The sequence below is a fragment of the Arachis hypogaea genome, chromosome 9 (assembly GCF_003086295.3).
Source record: "Arachis hypogaea cultivar Tifrunner chromosome 9, arahy.Tifrunner.gnm2.J5K5, whole genome shotgun sequence".
NCBI classification, from domain to species: Eukaryota; Viridiplantae; Streptophyta; class Magnoliopsida; order Fabales; family Fabaceae; genus Arachis; species Arachis hypogaea.
The window spans coordinates 98,408,585-98,425,414 of record NC_092044.1 but is presented as its reverse complement, the minus strand read 5'-3'; positions in this window follow the sequence as shown (position 1 = coordinate 98,425,414).

The following is a 16,830-nucleotide window of genomic DNA, read 5'->3' as shown; positions in this document are numbered from 1 at the left end:
GAGTTTTGATTAAATTTCATGTCATTTTGAACACAGTCTGAAGCATTTCCGTTGTTGCCTGTGCATCCCATCAACAATGCACAAATTAAAGTGCTAGATAACCTCTCTGATGAGGGGAATCCAAATCTTTAATCTTTCATAATTTAATGTTGAGTTGTCTTCTTTTTACAACAAAAATAGGTATTAAATAATTTATGACATTTAATTGAACTTAAGGATAGAAAATTAAGAGTTATTTAAGCATTAAAATAGAAAAAAATAGCAGAATGTAAAAATAAAAAAAAATTCTCTTTACTGTTTTTGGCTTTTTATATATGATTGATGGATCGGAGTGCAAGACACTTGTGTATATCTGTTCTGTCATCCCATTCCCACGTGCTATGGTTCGTTGTACCATGATGATACATGTACTTGAAAGGATGGCAGATTTGTTTTATGGAATATGGGTGCAATTTATTTAGCATTTTATATTTAAATACTTTAATACAAATTAAAAGTTAATTTCATTATTGTTTTTTATATTCAAAATACTACAGTAACTTCTTCATAATCCATATGACGATCTTATCCAAACATTTTTGTTTAAAATGTATGTATACGTTTCAGCTGCATACAACACTTTTTATTATTCACCGAATATATCCAATGTAGATTCAGTATCTTAAGTTTATTATTAAATTATAAATAGAATATAAACAAATTATATATTTAAATAAAGTAAAACTAAAAATTACTTAATTATAATATTTAGAGAATGATTATATTTCGGTTATGTATTTATTATTCTGTATAAATTATTGCAGAATTTATTATTTTTAAAATTTATACATAAATTATTAAAGACGGTAAAAGTTTACGTTGAAAATTGATTAGTATCATATATTTGTAGAGATTATAGGAAATTTATGTAAAAGTTTACTGCTATCATAAATCTTTGTTGTAACATGTCAAAAATTGAAATATAAAATCGTTGGTAGATCCAATGATTTATGTACATTTTTTTGTGTATATTTTATTTTCTTCTATCTTATACCATTATTTTTTTTTGAGTTTTTTTTTTAATTATGGTATGAAACAACTTACTCTTATACCCGTGTACAGCTAAAGTAGAAATAGGATATTCTTTTTTATTTGCAAAGACATACTTAGTTTTAGTACTACTAGTCATTTTATTGAAAGTTATATATACGGTTAAGTTCTTTGAATATTTATAAAATCACTTCCATAATTGTTTTAAATTGAACATGCAGAATTATTAGAATTTTAAAAATATAATCATTTACCAAAAAAAAGTTAAAATAAGACTAAGTCGTCACCTGGTGAAAAAAAGAAGAAAAAACGAAATAGTGAGATTGTAGTGGCTGAAAATACTGAGAAAATTGTGCAAGAATGATAATGAACATATGATAAATGATTAGAAAAGAAATTATGATAAAAATGATATATATATATATATATATATATGTATGTATGTATGTATGTATGTATGTATGTATGGAAGGTAAAGGAAATAGAAGATGTGAATATAAAACAAAACGAAAGAAAATAAAATTCAATAAGGTAGGATAAGGAAAAAAACAAAAGTATTGATGAATTTCAAAACCGCATAAGTTAGTTAAAAAATGATTAAGATATAATACAATAATATTAACTAAATTAAATTAAATTAGTTAAATTTTGACCTTATTAGTCATTTACTCACTGATGACTTATTGATTAATTAGTATTTCTTATTTCTTATCCAATCTTATTAAGTTGATTCCTTTTTCAAATTAGGTGCAAATTGTGTGTTTTTGCAATTCTAATGATTTTAAAATTTTGTTTTTTATTCCAAAAAATTCTAATGATTCTATATGTTCAATCTAAAATAATTATAAAAGTAATTTTTATAAGGTAAATTCTACCCAACTCCCTCTAAAATAACATGTAAGTTATTCTTCATGATGTGTCACACTTTAATTGGTTATTATCTTAACTATAGTTAGGTTATTTTGTAATTTATTATTTTAGATGGGTAATTGTATAATTTCTTAAAATATTAAAATTCTACCCGGTAAGCAGCACTGACTTAGTTGCACGCAATCTCTTTTTACAGTGCATCATTCCTTAATGAGTCGTTAAATTTCTATGGCTTGTAACTTTCTCGTTCTTCCCAGTATAGTCAGCGCCGACTTTATTGCTATCTACTATCCTCTCACTCAATCCCCTTTTTTTTTCATGGATCACTCCTTACCAACATAATTAATGGTTAGGTCGGTTATTAAATTTTTTCATTAAAAATAATATATGGAATATATATTCATATGTAAAATATAATATAATAAAATAAATCTATTCTGAGTAATTAAAAGTATAATTAAAATCAGGAATATATAAATATAATAATAAAATTTGTACTCTAAACAAGTAAATATATCTTTTATCATACATAAATTATTTAAAAAATATAAATTATTAAAATTAATAACACAAATTTAAAATGATAAAATTCAACTTTTTTACAAGTATTTTTTATAGTATTTTTATTCTTTTAATTTTTAATTTATTAATATTTTATTATTTAATTAATGATTAAACAAATTATTTTCATGAGAAATTATTTTTTGTATAATATAACAGTTTAAAAATTAATATAAAAATGATATTTTAAATAAAAAATAGTTAAGATTAAAATTTTTAAATACAAAAATAATTTGTATAAATATTCAAGATATAAATATAAAATATATATTTAAAATAAATAAAAAAGACAAAAATAATTATTTATTTCTCATGAGTACTCCCATTTTATCTGTTTTATTTATTTTATGCATATATTTATATTTATCTTTTAACTATTTATACAAATTATTTTTGTATTTAAAAATTTTAATATTAAATATTTTTATTTAAAATTTTATTTTTATTTTATTTTTTAAATTATTATATTGATATTTTTTCTAAGATAATACAAAAAAATAATTTTTATAAAAATAATTTATTTAATCATTAATTAAATAATAAAGTATTAATAAATTGTAAATTAAAAAAATAAAAATATCATAAAAATACAGTAAAAATTTGGATTTTATTATTTTAAATTTGTATTATTAATTTTAATAATATATTTATTTTTTAAATAATTTATGTATGATAAAAAATATGTTTACTTGGTTAGAGTACAAATTTTATTATTATATTTATATGTTCATGATTTTAAATATACTTTTAATTATTTTGAATAGATTTATTTTATTATATTATATTTTACATATGAATATATATTCTATCATGTAGTTAAATAAATATATATTTTTTAATGAAAAAATTTAATAACTGAACTAACAATTAATGATGTTGATGTTGGTAAGGAGTGATTCATGGGTCATGGCCAAAAAAAGGGATTGAGTGAGAGGACAAGAGATAGAAATGAAGTCGGCGTTAGCTATACTGAGAAGAACGGGAAAGTTACGAGTCATGATAATTCAATGACCCGTTAAGGAACGATGCACTGTAGAAAGAGATTGCGTGAGAACGTGTTTCAATTAACGGGGTAGAATTTTAATATTTTAAAAAATTATACAATTACCCATCTAAAATAATAAATTACAAAATAACTCAACTATAGTTAAGATAATAACGAATTAAAGTGTGACACATCATGAAGGGTAACTTACATATTATTTCAGAGGAGGTTGAGTAGAATTCACCTTTTTATAAATATTAAAAGAACTTACTAGTATATCTAAATTTTAATAAAATAATCGGTATTAAAATTAATTATGTTTCTGTCAAACAAAAAGAATATCCTATTTCTACTTTAGCTTCACACATATATAAGAGTAAATTGTTTCATACCATCATTTCAAAAAACAAACTCAAAGTGATGACATACGAAAGAAGAAAACAAAATATACATAAACTATTGGACTTACCAATGGTTTTAGATTCCCATTTCTTTTAAACCTCTAAGGGTTCGTGATAGTAGTCACCTTTTACATAAATTTTTTATAACTTCTAAAACTTTCTGATAATAGTGAATTGTTATATAAATTTTTACACTCTTTAACGATTTATATGTATAAATTTTAAAAAAATTTTATCCAACAGCAATTTATATAAAATAAATATAGAACCGAAATATATATAACCATTTTTTAAATATTGTAATTGGGTAATTTTAAATTCTACTTTATTTAAATATATAATTTACTCTAGAATATATGTAGATAAATAAATATGTATTTAAAAAAAATTATATTTAGAATTTTTGTATCTATAAGTTGTAGATATTAAATCAAATCCTGGCTCAATTTAAGGGTACGATTTTACGAATTTCATTTCGATAGAATGGGGAATTTACCAACGCTATATTTTAATGTTGAGTTGGAACATAAAATTTGACACTTTCTCTAAGAAATATATTAACAAATAAATAAAAATATTTAAAAAATATCTACTGCATATAATTCTTTAGATTTGTAATTTTATAATAAGAAGTCCCTTGGCATAACCTTAAATTCTTTTAGTGAAAAGTGAAGACACTGCTTCAAAAATTGTAGACAATAAGGATAACCCGTGGGCTTTATGTGCGTAATTCAAAGTTTCACTCCTTTTAAAAAATTAAAATATATGGTTTTAATAATGTTGATAGTTCATATGATAATTAACAGTATATTTTTCACTCCCTTTCTCTTTTGAGTACACTAAGGGCCATATCCTTATATAGAAAATATGGAAGACATGGGATCATTGCTATTTTGGAGCGACATAAAAATATAACATATTCGATATAGGAAAGTGTTGTTTTTGTTAGGCACGTAATTGCTGCCTTCGGCGATCTTTACACAGAAATCGAAAGTGTCTCATTAATAAAATAAAATAGAACCTATATTATAGGATTAAATTAAACAATAATTTCTTTTTATTGATAGGTACATCTCTGAGTCTTAACCTTAAATTATGTGAACTCCAATGAGAAATTTGATAGTTAAAAATATTGTTTATAATAAACTTAGAGTATATTACAGAGTCATTTTATTTAATATGGACTGATATTTGGTATAATGTATAATAATTATGTTATAATTGTATATTTTATTGGTGAATAAATTATCATTTATACTCATGAAAGATAAAAATACTAATATATGTACCCATAATAAATTAAAATTGATTTTGTATTCACTAAAGAAGTCTTCTGTGTGATAAAAATATTCTATTTTAATTATTCACTTACTTTGTTATTATCCAAACTTACTTAGGACTCCAATCCTTCCAAAACCTATCTACAGTTCTACACCCTATCTACCTAAATTGAAAAATTATATGCAAAAGTGAACTTCAACACAAACCCTTTAATAATACTATTACTACCACTACCACTACCACCACCATCATCATCACTCTCCTCTTGAATCAGGAAAGCAAGGTAGTCACTGGCTAATGCTTGTTCCATCAGCTTGATGTGAAGAAACACATCCTTCGTATCAAAATCAGCTTGTGCATAGCTATAGAAACAACAAAATAAATCATCAACAAAAAATAAAGTGTAATGAAGGCGAAAAATATTCATCTTTAGTTACTTGATATTTTTACATTCTAAAAAAGTAAAATTCTGATGAGGGTTCTAACATAGTAATATTAAATCGAACAATACCTCCCCTCCCCTCAACAAAAAAAAAAACTAAATATTAAAATCATCATTTTATTTTTTGGTCACTTGAAACTCCCAGATTGCAGAAGAAGAAAATGAAAAAAAAAGTTGAGAGAGTTTATAATATTAAAGCAAACAAAACCCAGAAAAAGAAAGTGTAAAAATTAGGAAAAATTTATTAAAAAACTTTCATTTCTTGTTTTACTTCACTTAAAGTTTTCAAGTTGTGAAAAATGTAGACATAAGGGTATAATTCAGATCAAGAAAATGGGATTTTCAGAATCCGAAAAAAGATCAAAATTTTAGCATTGAATTCTAGTTCAAACTTCAGTGGCAGCGAATCACAGTGCTTCTGAATATTAGACATGAGCTTTTCTGATAACTGACTTTCAGGATATAGCTGAGTCAGGTTTCAAACAATATAGCCACACACAACGTTTTGTGACCCTTTGATCTTCGAAGAATTTGTAGAAAAAGAGAAGAGAAAAGTAGATCCCTTGTAGTATTGGAGTCTTGAATGTTGAGAGTGTCTTTGAGTGACGCAATGGCCTCAAAAACATTTCGTGAGAGCTTCTGAAGCTTCTTATGTACGATAGAGTTGTTGGAGTCTTTAGTTGAATTGGTAGAAGAGGCGGTGGTGGAAGAAAAAGAGGAGAAGGGAGGATTGAGTGCGGTGAGTCCTTCGAATCTTTGGTGGGAGCGTATGAATATCTTTGGGTGCCACGTAGGTTCAGATAGTAATGAAGCAAGTGCATAACCAAAAGAGGGTACTTTTATCACTCGAAAGGTATCTTCTGTAGGTACAAAATTAGTTTTGATTTATCATGGGTACATATGTCAGCGTTCTCATCTTTTATGGGTATAAATAGTAATTTATTCTTTTACAAGTATATTAAAATTAATAGAAATTATTGTCTACAATTTATAAACAGTAAGAAAAGACAAAAACATTGAAAATTAGAGAGAACGATTATTGCATTGACGTAAAAAATTTTAAAAAGAAGAAAATAGAGGCTTGATGTACAGTGAGATGACTTAATATATGGTGGGAGCCACTTGTCAAAATAAAAATAAAAATAAAAAAATTTGAATCTCAGCGACTACAAATAAGGATTAAATGATGGAGAATTTGTATTCAATTTACAGTTTCTCCTCCTTTTCTTCTTTATTTTTGTTTTTCTGGTGTTTTTGTTTTTGTTATTCTTGCATTTTATTTTAAAAATATCATGAGAAAAGAAAAAGTGATAATTAAAATTAGTTTTAAGAGTATATTATAATTGTTAAATTTTATTTTAGACATTCAAAGGTGTAAGATTTATGTATGAGAATTCATGTGATATTATTGTTCCTTTTATAATATTATTTGAGTAACTAAAAGATATAATTTTTTGAAAGGATAGATCCTCAAATATTGAATAGAGTGACTAGTGTTGTGTACATGTATCCTGTAATAATATTTGGAGGATTCATACAATTTGAAACAAAACATGTCACTAATGAAACAATGATGTAAGAAATATTTTCAATATATCATGAAAGTCGATCACAAGAGTCTGTCATCGAGCAATATATTGAGTCCAACTAGGGATAGCAAAAAAATCAGCACCCACAGATACCTACGGAGATTACCTACAATGGAGAGGTTAACAAAGACCTGCAAAATTTCCATGGGGACAAGACCTACCCCCACGAATAAATGGGAATGGGACGGGAATTAAAGTATCTGCTACACGGAAACATTCAAAATCCCTGCAAAAATATTTACTTAAAAGTCCTTGTATATATAAGTTATGTAAGTAATAACTCTAATTCATTTTATTCTAATTTATATGTTGAAAATTTTGTATATGTTATTATATTAAATTTGTATTTGAATTATGTGTGATTTGATATATTTGGTTGAATTATATAGGATTTTATTATGATTGTGTTAATTTTTTAACAAAAAATTAAAACTTAATAATATCCAATTATTCATCGATACTCGTGGGTATCCACTTCCCCCGCAGGGAGAAATAAATGGGACTTGTGACGGGAATAGGGGGTATTTTACTAAACAGGGAGAAAAAGTGAGGGAAGGGTCCCACTCTTATTGGGACCCATTGCCATCTTTAGTTCAAACAATTGCCTTTTGTGGTTGAAAAAGCCGATATGAGATAGATGATCCAAATGTAGATGGTGACGATGTTGAGTGCACTAATAAGGCTGATGTAGAAGAAATGAAAAATGCACTAACAAGCCAACATCCATTTGGGGAGCCGTCTTTTATGCACGCTTTAAACCTTGCACTTTGAATACACCAGAGTATCTTGAGTATTTGAATGCTAGTATGTGAATATGATGTTAATAGAATATGTCTATATTTTTATGTACTATAAGATAATGATTATATTGTGGTTGCTAATTGTAATGCATAATTCTTTTTTGTGGTATTGTTGCAGACCCATCTGTTATTGCAGATGGCGAATTTGTTATTGAGATGGAATTCAGTTCTAGAGAGACTATGATCATAACGATCAAAGACTATATGATTCATAGAGGAGTTGACTATCGGGTCTACGAGTCTGAACCAACGCTATTTTATACCAAATGTATACAATAATATGGAAACAACTGTGATTGGCTTATCAAGGCTAGTTTGATCTAAAAGAAACATTGTTAGAAAATAAGATGTTATAACAAAAGCTATATGTAAAAAGCGATAAAGCCATTAGTGAAAGATGTGATTGCAGATGTATTACAGATGAGCTATGTGTAAAGGTGCAATATGTGATTGTAGATGTTCAGGCAAAGTTCAATTACACGATGAGCTACCGTAAAACATTGTTGGTTAAGCAAAAAGTAGTGGAAAAGATATTTGGTGATTGGGAGACCTCATATAAGGCTCTACAGACATGGTTTAAAGCGATGTGTAAAAAAGAACCATTAGCAGTTGTGCAGTTCGAAACCGTGCTTGTCTATCGAGGACATGAGTTGGTTCAAGATATTTGAATATTATAGCAAGTATGTCTATATTTTATGTACTATAATATGATTATTATTGTGGTTGCTAATTGTAATGTATAATTCCTTTTTGTGGTACTGTTGGAGACCCACTACAAGAAAAATCACTTTTAGCGGCCATTTATTTTGTTTTTAGCGGCAATAAAAATAGCCGCTAATACATTTACCGGCAATTAGACATTAGCCGTCTTATCTTTGCCGCTAAAAGGTTTTAGCGAAAATTATAATATTTACCGGTAAAGACCTTTTTAATGGCCACAAAATGTATATAACTATTAGTGGCCATTTTCTTGGCAATTTATATGGCCACTAAAAATAATTCTAAAATTGTAATATTATTTATTTTTAGTTGCCATTACTATTACCGCTAAAATCTTAAAACTTTTTGTTAGTTATTGTTCATACCCTGGCCCGATAACAAAGGTCCAGGCCCAAATAAAAGGCCTAGTCCAAAGGATTAAGCCTAGTTAAGTACCGACCTTCACATAAGAAAGTCGGTATCAACCTTTAAAGAAGTCGGTCATGAGATTAGCTGGCAGATAAACACTCATTCAAATGAGTAACCGCCCCTAAAATCTCTCTAACCGCTTCATAAAGCCATATCTTAACCTCCCTAAGATAATGGGACGGTTAACACCCTAAAGATACGGCACTACTCCAACGGTGGTTATTGGCTCACCACTATAAATACACTGACACCCCTCAGGTATCTCTAAACCCAATACTCTCTATACCTGCTCACACTCTTGCTAACTTAGGCATCGGAGTGTCTTTGCAGGTACCACCCCCCATTCACTCACGAGCACAAGTCGGACGGAGTCTCCCGAGTTGCATACTCACACGGAAACCTCCTCCTTCACACATTTGGGCCAGCCAACGCCATCCATTCAGACAATCTCCGGTTACCCACCGTAACATTGGCGCCGTTGCCGGGGACCCGAGAGATCATCCATTGATGGCGGACAGATCCCACGAAGAAGGCCATGTGGAAACAGATTCCGAACAAGAGAATCTGGACACGGGTAATAACGACGTGGACCTAGCCCTACACCAGGAAGTTAACAATCAACATAGAGAGGGAACCTCCGGGGTAAAAAACCCGAAGGTAAATTCCTCGGACGGGCGCGAATCAGAGAAAGGCGGACCATCCCACGTGGCTGAACTAATGGGGTTAGTCCACAGCCGCCTGGAACAATTAGAACAAGAGCGGGAAAAGCAAAAGGAAACTGAAAAGTACCTCAAAGAGGAGATGGAACGGCGAAAAGAGTTAGAAAGAAAACTCTTAAAGCTAGAATCTTCCCTCAAGAGTCACAACTCCCGCGACGAACAAGAAGAACAACTCTCGGGTGGGGAGGATCCTTTCAGCGAGGACATAATGAGGGCGAAAGTTTCGAGAAATTTCAAAAGCCCGGACATGGACCTCTACGATGGAACCACGGATCCCAAGCATCATCTGAGCAATTTCAAAAGTCGGATGTACCCAGCTGATGCCTCCGACGCGACGCGATGCAAAGCTTTCCCGACCACTTTGTCGAAAGCAGCGATGAAGTGGTTCGATAGCCTTCCCCCGAGATCGATCACCAGCTTTGAAGACCTCTCAAGGAAGTTTTTGATGAGGTTCTCAATTCAGAAAGACAAGGTAAAACATGCACCGAGCCTCCTGGGAATAAAACAGGAGGTCGGAGAGTCTTTACGAGCCTACATGGAAAGATTCAACAAAGCATGTTTGGAGATCCAAGACCTGCCCACAGAGGCAGTCATAGTGGGGCTAGTCAATGGGCTCAGAGAAGGTCCCTTCTCACAGTCCATATCTAAAAGACACCCCTTTTCTCTAAGTGATGTACAAGAAAGAGCTGAAAAGTACATCAATATGGAGGAAAATGCCAAATTAAGGGACCTGAGTTGGCGACCTGGACCCCCTCCCTCAACTAAAGAGAAGGAAAGGGAAGCCAGGAAAAAGGAAGAACTCGGTCTCGAGAGGCCAAGAAAATATCACTCTTATACTCCCCTGAAAGTTTCTATAGTGGATGTATACAGAGAGATTTGCAACACTGAAAGACTGCCACCCCCTAGACCCATTAAAAATAAAAAGGGGGGAGCCGCAGCGATTACTGCGAGTACCATAAAATATATGGTCACTCCACAAACGACTGCTACGACCTCAAGAATGTGATAGAAAAGCTGGCTAGAGAAGGTCGGCTTGATAGATATCTCATAGAGAGGTCGGACAGCCATGGAAAGAGAAAGCGAGAGGATATGGATAGAAGAGACCCACCGCCGCAGACTCCAGAGAGGCATATCCATATGATCTCAGGAGGATTTGCGGGAGGGGGGCTTACTAAATCCTCTCGCAAAAGACATCTTAAAAGAGTCTACTAAGTCGGGGAAGAGTCACCCGACCTCCCTACTATTTCGTTCACAAAAGAAGATGGGCAAGGAATAATCCCTGGGCACGACGATCCAGTGGTAATAACTATGATCCTAGCCAATGCCCATCTCCACAAAACCCTAGTAGACCAAGGAAGCTCGGCAGATATCCTTTTCAAGCCCGCTTTCGACAAGCTAGGGTTAGATGAGAAAGAGTTAAGAGCCTATCCCGACACCCTATATGGATTAGGGGACACGCCAATAAAACCACTAGGATTTTTGCCCCTTCATACCACTTTCGGAAAAGGGGAAAAATCAAAGACTCTGAGTATAGACTTCATAGTCATTGATGAAGGGTCAGCTTATAATGCCTTAATCGGCAGAACTACCCTTAATCGGCTCGGAGCAGTGGTATCCACTCCCCACCTCTGCATGAAATTCCCGACCCCAGCGGGAATAGCAACGGTGAGGGGATATCAAAAATTGGCGAGAAAATGCTACAACGAAAGCCTAAATCTGAGAGGAAAGGGCAGAGAAGTTCACACAATAGAGCTTGGTGGCGCAAGGGCCAGAGAAGAGCTGCGACCACAACCGGGAGGAAAGACCGAGGAGATACAGATTGGTAAAGAGGAAGGAAAAAACACTTACATAGGAGCCAACCTAGGGGAAACTCTAAAAGAGATAATTCCGACCTCTTCGCCTGGAAGGCCTCTGACATGCCTGGGATTGATCCCGAGCTCATGTCCCACAAACTCTCGGTCTATCCAGGGTCCCGACCTGTACAACAAAGAAGACGCAATCTCGGCACGGAACGAGCCCTAATAGTAGAAGAGCAAGTACAGGCGCTCCTGGAAGCCGGCTTTATTAGAGAGGTCAAGTACCCAACATGGCTAGCCAATGTAGTGCTAGTCAAAAAACAGAATGGTAAATGGAGAATGTGCGTCGACTATACCGACTTAAATAAGGCATGTCCTAAGGACCCTTATCCCTTACCAAGTATTGATACCCTAGTGGACTCCAGCTCGGGGTACCAATATTTATCATTCATGGACGCCTACTCGGGATATAATCAAATCCCGATGTATGAGCCCGACCAGGAGAAAACATCATTCATCACACCCAAAGCCAACTATTGCTACGTGGTCATGCCATTCGGATTAAAGAATGCAGGAGCCACATATCAAAGGTTGATGAATAAAGTGTTTTCCCCCCACCTGGGGAGCCTAATGGAAGTATACGTCGACGACAAGCTAGTAAAAACCAAGGAAGAAGTCGACCTCTTATCCGACCTCTCACAAGTCTTTGACACCATAAGGTTGCATGGGATGAGACTAAATCCTGCAAAATGCGCCTTCGCGGTTGAAGCAGGAAAATTTCTAGGATTTATGCTAACACAAAGAGGGATTGAGGCCAATCCCAATAAATGTAGAGCCATCCTAGAAATGAAAAGTCCGACTTGTTTGAGAGAGGTCCAGCAGCTCAATGGCCGACTTGCAGCCCTCTCCAGATTTTTGGCAGGATCGGCACTAAAATCCCTTCCACTATTTTCCTTATTAAGAAAGGGATGCCCCTTCGAATGGACTCCGGAATGCGAGGAGGCGTTCCAAGAGTTCAAAAAGTTTTTAAGCCAACCTCCTATCCTAACCCGACCAGCACCAGGAAAAGACCTCGTTCTGTACTTATCCGTAGCAAACAAGGCTGTCTCGTCGGCCCTGATAAAAGAAGACGAGGTCGGACAACACCCAGTCTACTTCATCAGTAAGGTCTTACAAGGCCCTGAACTAAGGTACCACAAACTAGAAAAGTTTGCTTACTCCTTAGTAATAGCCTCACGAAGGCTACGACCTTACTTTCAAGCTCACACAATAAGAGTCCGTACAAACCAACCCATGAAACAAATCCTCCAAAAGACAGATGTTGCAGGGAGAATGGTTCAATGGGCAATAGAGCTCTCCGAGTTCGATCTGAGATATGAAACTCGGACAGCAATTAAAGCCCAATGCCTCGCCGACTTCGTGGCAGAATATGCAGGGGATCAAGAGGACAAACCGACTACATGGGAACTCTATGTAGACGGATCCTCCAACAAAACAGGAAGCGGTGCAGGCATAATACTAGTAGATGAAAGAGGAACCCAGATAGAGGTTTCCTTAAAATTTGAATTTCCGGCTTCAAATAATCAGGCAGAATATGAAGCCTTGATCGCCGGACTAAAGTTGGCAGAAGAAGTCGGTGCTACAAAAGTAATGATATACAGCGACTCGCAGGTGGTGACCTCCCAAATAAGCGGAGAATATCAGGCAAAGGACCCTAACATGAAGAGGTACTTGGAAAAAACTTTGGAGCACCTTGGACGCTTTGCAGAAACCGAGATCAAACATATAACTCGGGATCTAAACAGCAGAGCGGACGCCCTATCCAAATTAGCAAGTACCAAACCAGGAGGGAACAACAGAAGCCTGATTCAAGAAACCCTCCAAGAGCCCTCGATAGCAAAAATAGAAGATAAGCAAGAGGTACTTGAGGTAGTCGGTTTAAACCTCGGATGGATGAACCCCTTAGTCGAATACATGAAATTCGACATCCTCCCTACAGAGGAGAAAGAAGCTAAAAAGATTCGAAGAGAAGCACGACATTACACCTTGGTGAGAAATATCCTCTACAGAAGGGGGATATCAACGCCATTATTAAAGTGCGTACCGACCTCAAGAACCGCCAAGGTATTGGAGGAAGTACATAGCGGGATCTGCGGAAATTATCTCGGAGCAAGATCTCTAGCCAGAAAAGTAATCCGAGCTGGATTCTACTGGCCGACCTTGCAAAAAGATGCCACAGAATTTGTGAAAAAGTGTCAACCGTGCCAGATGCATGCAAATTTCCACGTGGCTCCCCCAGAAGAGCTCATTAGTATCACTTCACCATGGCCTTTTGCAAAATGGGGAATGGATTTGTTAGGTCCTTTTCCCCAAGCGCCAGGACAAGTCAAATACTTGATCGTGGGAATAGATTACTTCACAAAATGGATAGAAGCAGAACCATTAGCCACTATCACCGCTCAAAGAAGTCGCAGGTTCCTCTACAAAAATATCATCACAAGATATGGGATACCTTATTCCATTACTACGGATAATGGAACCCAATTCACCGACGCTACCTTCAGAAGCTTAGTGGCCAGTATGAAAATCAAACATCAGTTCACCTCGGTAGAACACCCACAAGCCAATGGGCAAGCCGAGGCAGCCAACAAAATCATACTGGCAGGACTAAAGAAGAGACTACAGGAAGCAAAGGGAGCTTGGGCTGAAGAGCTCCCTCAGGTGTTATGGGCCTATAGGACAACCCCCCAATCCGCCACAGGAGAAACACCTTTCCGACTAGTCTATGGTGTAGAAGCCATGATTCCAATAGAAATCAATGAGCAAAGCCCAAGGGTAATTCTCCATGACGAGGTCGGAAATGTACGGAGACACAAAGAGGAGCTCGACTTGCTCCCCGAAGTCCGAGAAGATGCCCAGATAAGAGAAGCGGCATTGAAACAAAGGATGACTACCAGGTACAACAAGAAAGTCATTCGAAGAACATTTGCCCCGGATGACTTGGTCCTAATCAGAAACGACATTGGAGTCAACAAATCAGGAGAAGGAAAGCTCGCCGCAAATTGGAAGGGACCATACAAAATCAAGGAAGTGTTAGGGAAAGGTTATTATAAAGTAACCGACCTGGACAGCACTGAGCTACCAAGGTCATGGCATGCTTGTAATATGAAAAGGTACTACAGTTAAAAGCGAACTCTACTCCCTGATGTACTCTTTTCCCAACTTCATGATTTTTTTCCAAAAGGGTTTTTTCTGGAGAATGGTTTTTAACGAGGCATCATAGTAGAGGCTAAGGGAAATAGGCTATCAAGACCCTTAGTAGCAAGAAGGTACCCCCCAAATTAATAAAGATATTTTTCATTTATCTCTTATAATTTCCTTCTTTATTTTTCTAAGTCTTTCTACGAAACGCGCCGACTTAAGCTCGACAAAACGTGAAAATCCCATGAACCGACCTAGATGGTCGTCAGGATAAAACGACGAGGTACAAGTCGGCGTAAAGAGGTTGTATGAGTTGATCGTAAAAAACTCGGGAACAATCCGACTCCTAAGTCGAAATGAGAACCCGAGTAAAACAAACTCGGAAATACTCCGAGTAGATGAAAAACGCATCACAAAAATAACCTAAGTCATAAAAACTCACTAAAGCAAAGTTGAGTATAAAGGATAACAAAAAGAGATTGGAAAACCTAGGTTTAAAGGCTGCATAAAAGCCCTTAAACGAAAAGGCTCGAAAAAACAAGACAAGCCAATAAAAAGGTTTTCAGAGAAAGATCAAGAGGGTTTTGAAATATCAAAATTAGAAAATCATACACGCATAAGGTAACTTAAACCCTTATCCAAAAAAGGGCATTCGCTTTGTTAATCTAAACCCTTATTCAAAAAGGGCACTTGCTGAAATATTTTGTTTACGGCCTTAAAAGGCCAAAAGAAATTGTTCAAACTGCACAACCAAGAACAAAATAAATAAAGAGTTCAAAAATGGGGGGACCACAAGCCGGACCCCCAAATAGCCAAAGATCATTAGATCATTTTTTCACAGCAGAAGCAGACAAACCACCACCAGAATCAGGAGGAGCACCGCCGGGACCAGGAAGAGAAGCACCCACAGGAGAAGAAGAGGAAGTCGGAGGAATAACCGAAGTACTTGGAGCATCTTTGGAGCGAGGAGGAGACTCGATGATCCTCTGCCCCCGAGTCTTCAACTCTGATTCAGAAACAATTACGGGGACAGGAGGATCTACAATGGCACCGTCGATGACAACTTTGTTAGGATGTAAAGGAGAAAGATCCAAGTCAGGAGCAATAACTCTGATCTGCTCCAGGAAAATCCTCCAAGACTCCTCGGCGCCATCGGCAATGGAGTCCTCTAACTCCTCATATGCTTTCCGAGAATTCAACAGGTCAGTTTTTACAGACACAAGATCCTTGAATAAGCTTTGATAGCTGGCCTGTGCCGTTTTCCTCAATTCCATCTCCATGTTGCATTGGGCCTGCAAAGCCTTCCCTTTCTCCCGGAGGGTATCTCTCTCCTCCTTTAGCTTGGCAATTTCCTTCCTCAACTCTCCCTCATGCTCTTGATATGCACGAAGCCTCCCTTCCAGCTCCTCGACCCTCGAGGTCGCCCCTAAAGAGCTGAGAGGAGCCCTATCAAAGATATCCAAGAGCTTGCCGCAGACCCCCGCAGCCTTAAGGCTCTCCTCGATCATAGTGGTAAGGTGGCCCCGAACAGATATATCATCCATGCCTATACGAGCATAAAGATAGATATTCTTTCGGACGAATGCAAGGGCGTCTGCCTTAACCTCCCCAGAAGAGCCAGACTCTAAGATCTTGCGCTTCTTGGGATCAGGAGAAGGTCGGACGATGGAGGGCGGCTGAGGGGGAGCTGAAGAAGAAATCACCATAGGATTGGAAAGAGTTCCAACATTCCGAGGAGGAGGAGGAGGAGAGATAACCCTGGCACCACCAGACCGAGCGCGAGACTTAGCTTTAGCCTCCTGGACCCTCTGAAAAGATTCTTGAGCGTTTGTCTTTGCCATTTCTGAAAAAAAAAAGAAAACAATAGCTAAAGAATCAAACAAGTCGGAATGTTGGGTTAACAAGTCGGAAATTTAGCATACTAGAAAAAACTACCTAGCTATGATTGGACAAAGGTCGGAGACCCTTGGAGAAATTTTTTAGTATCCAAATATGGGGCCCTCCCCCACACTTCTCGGAGGAACCCCA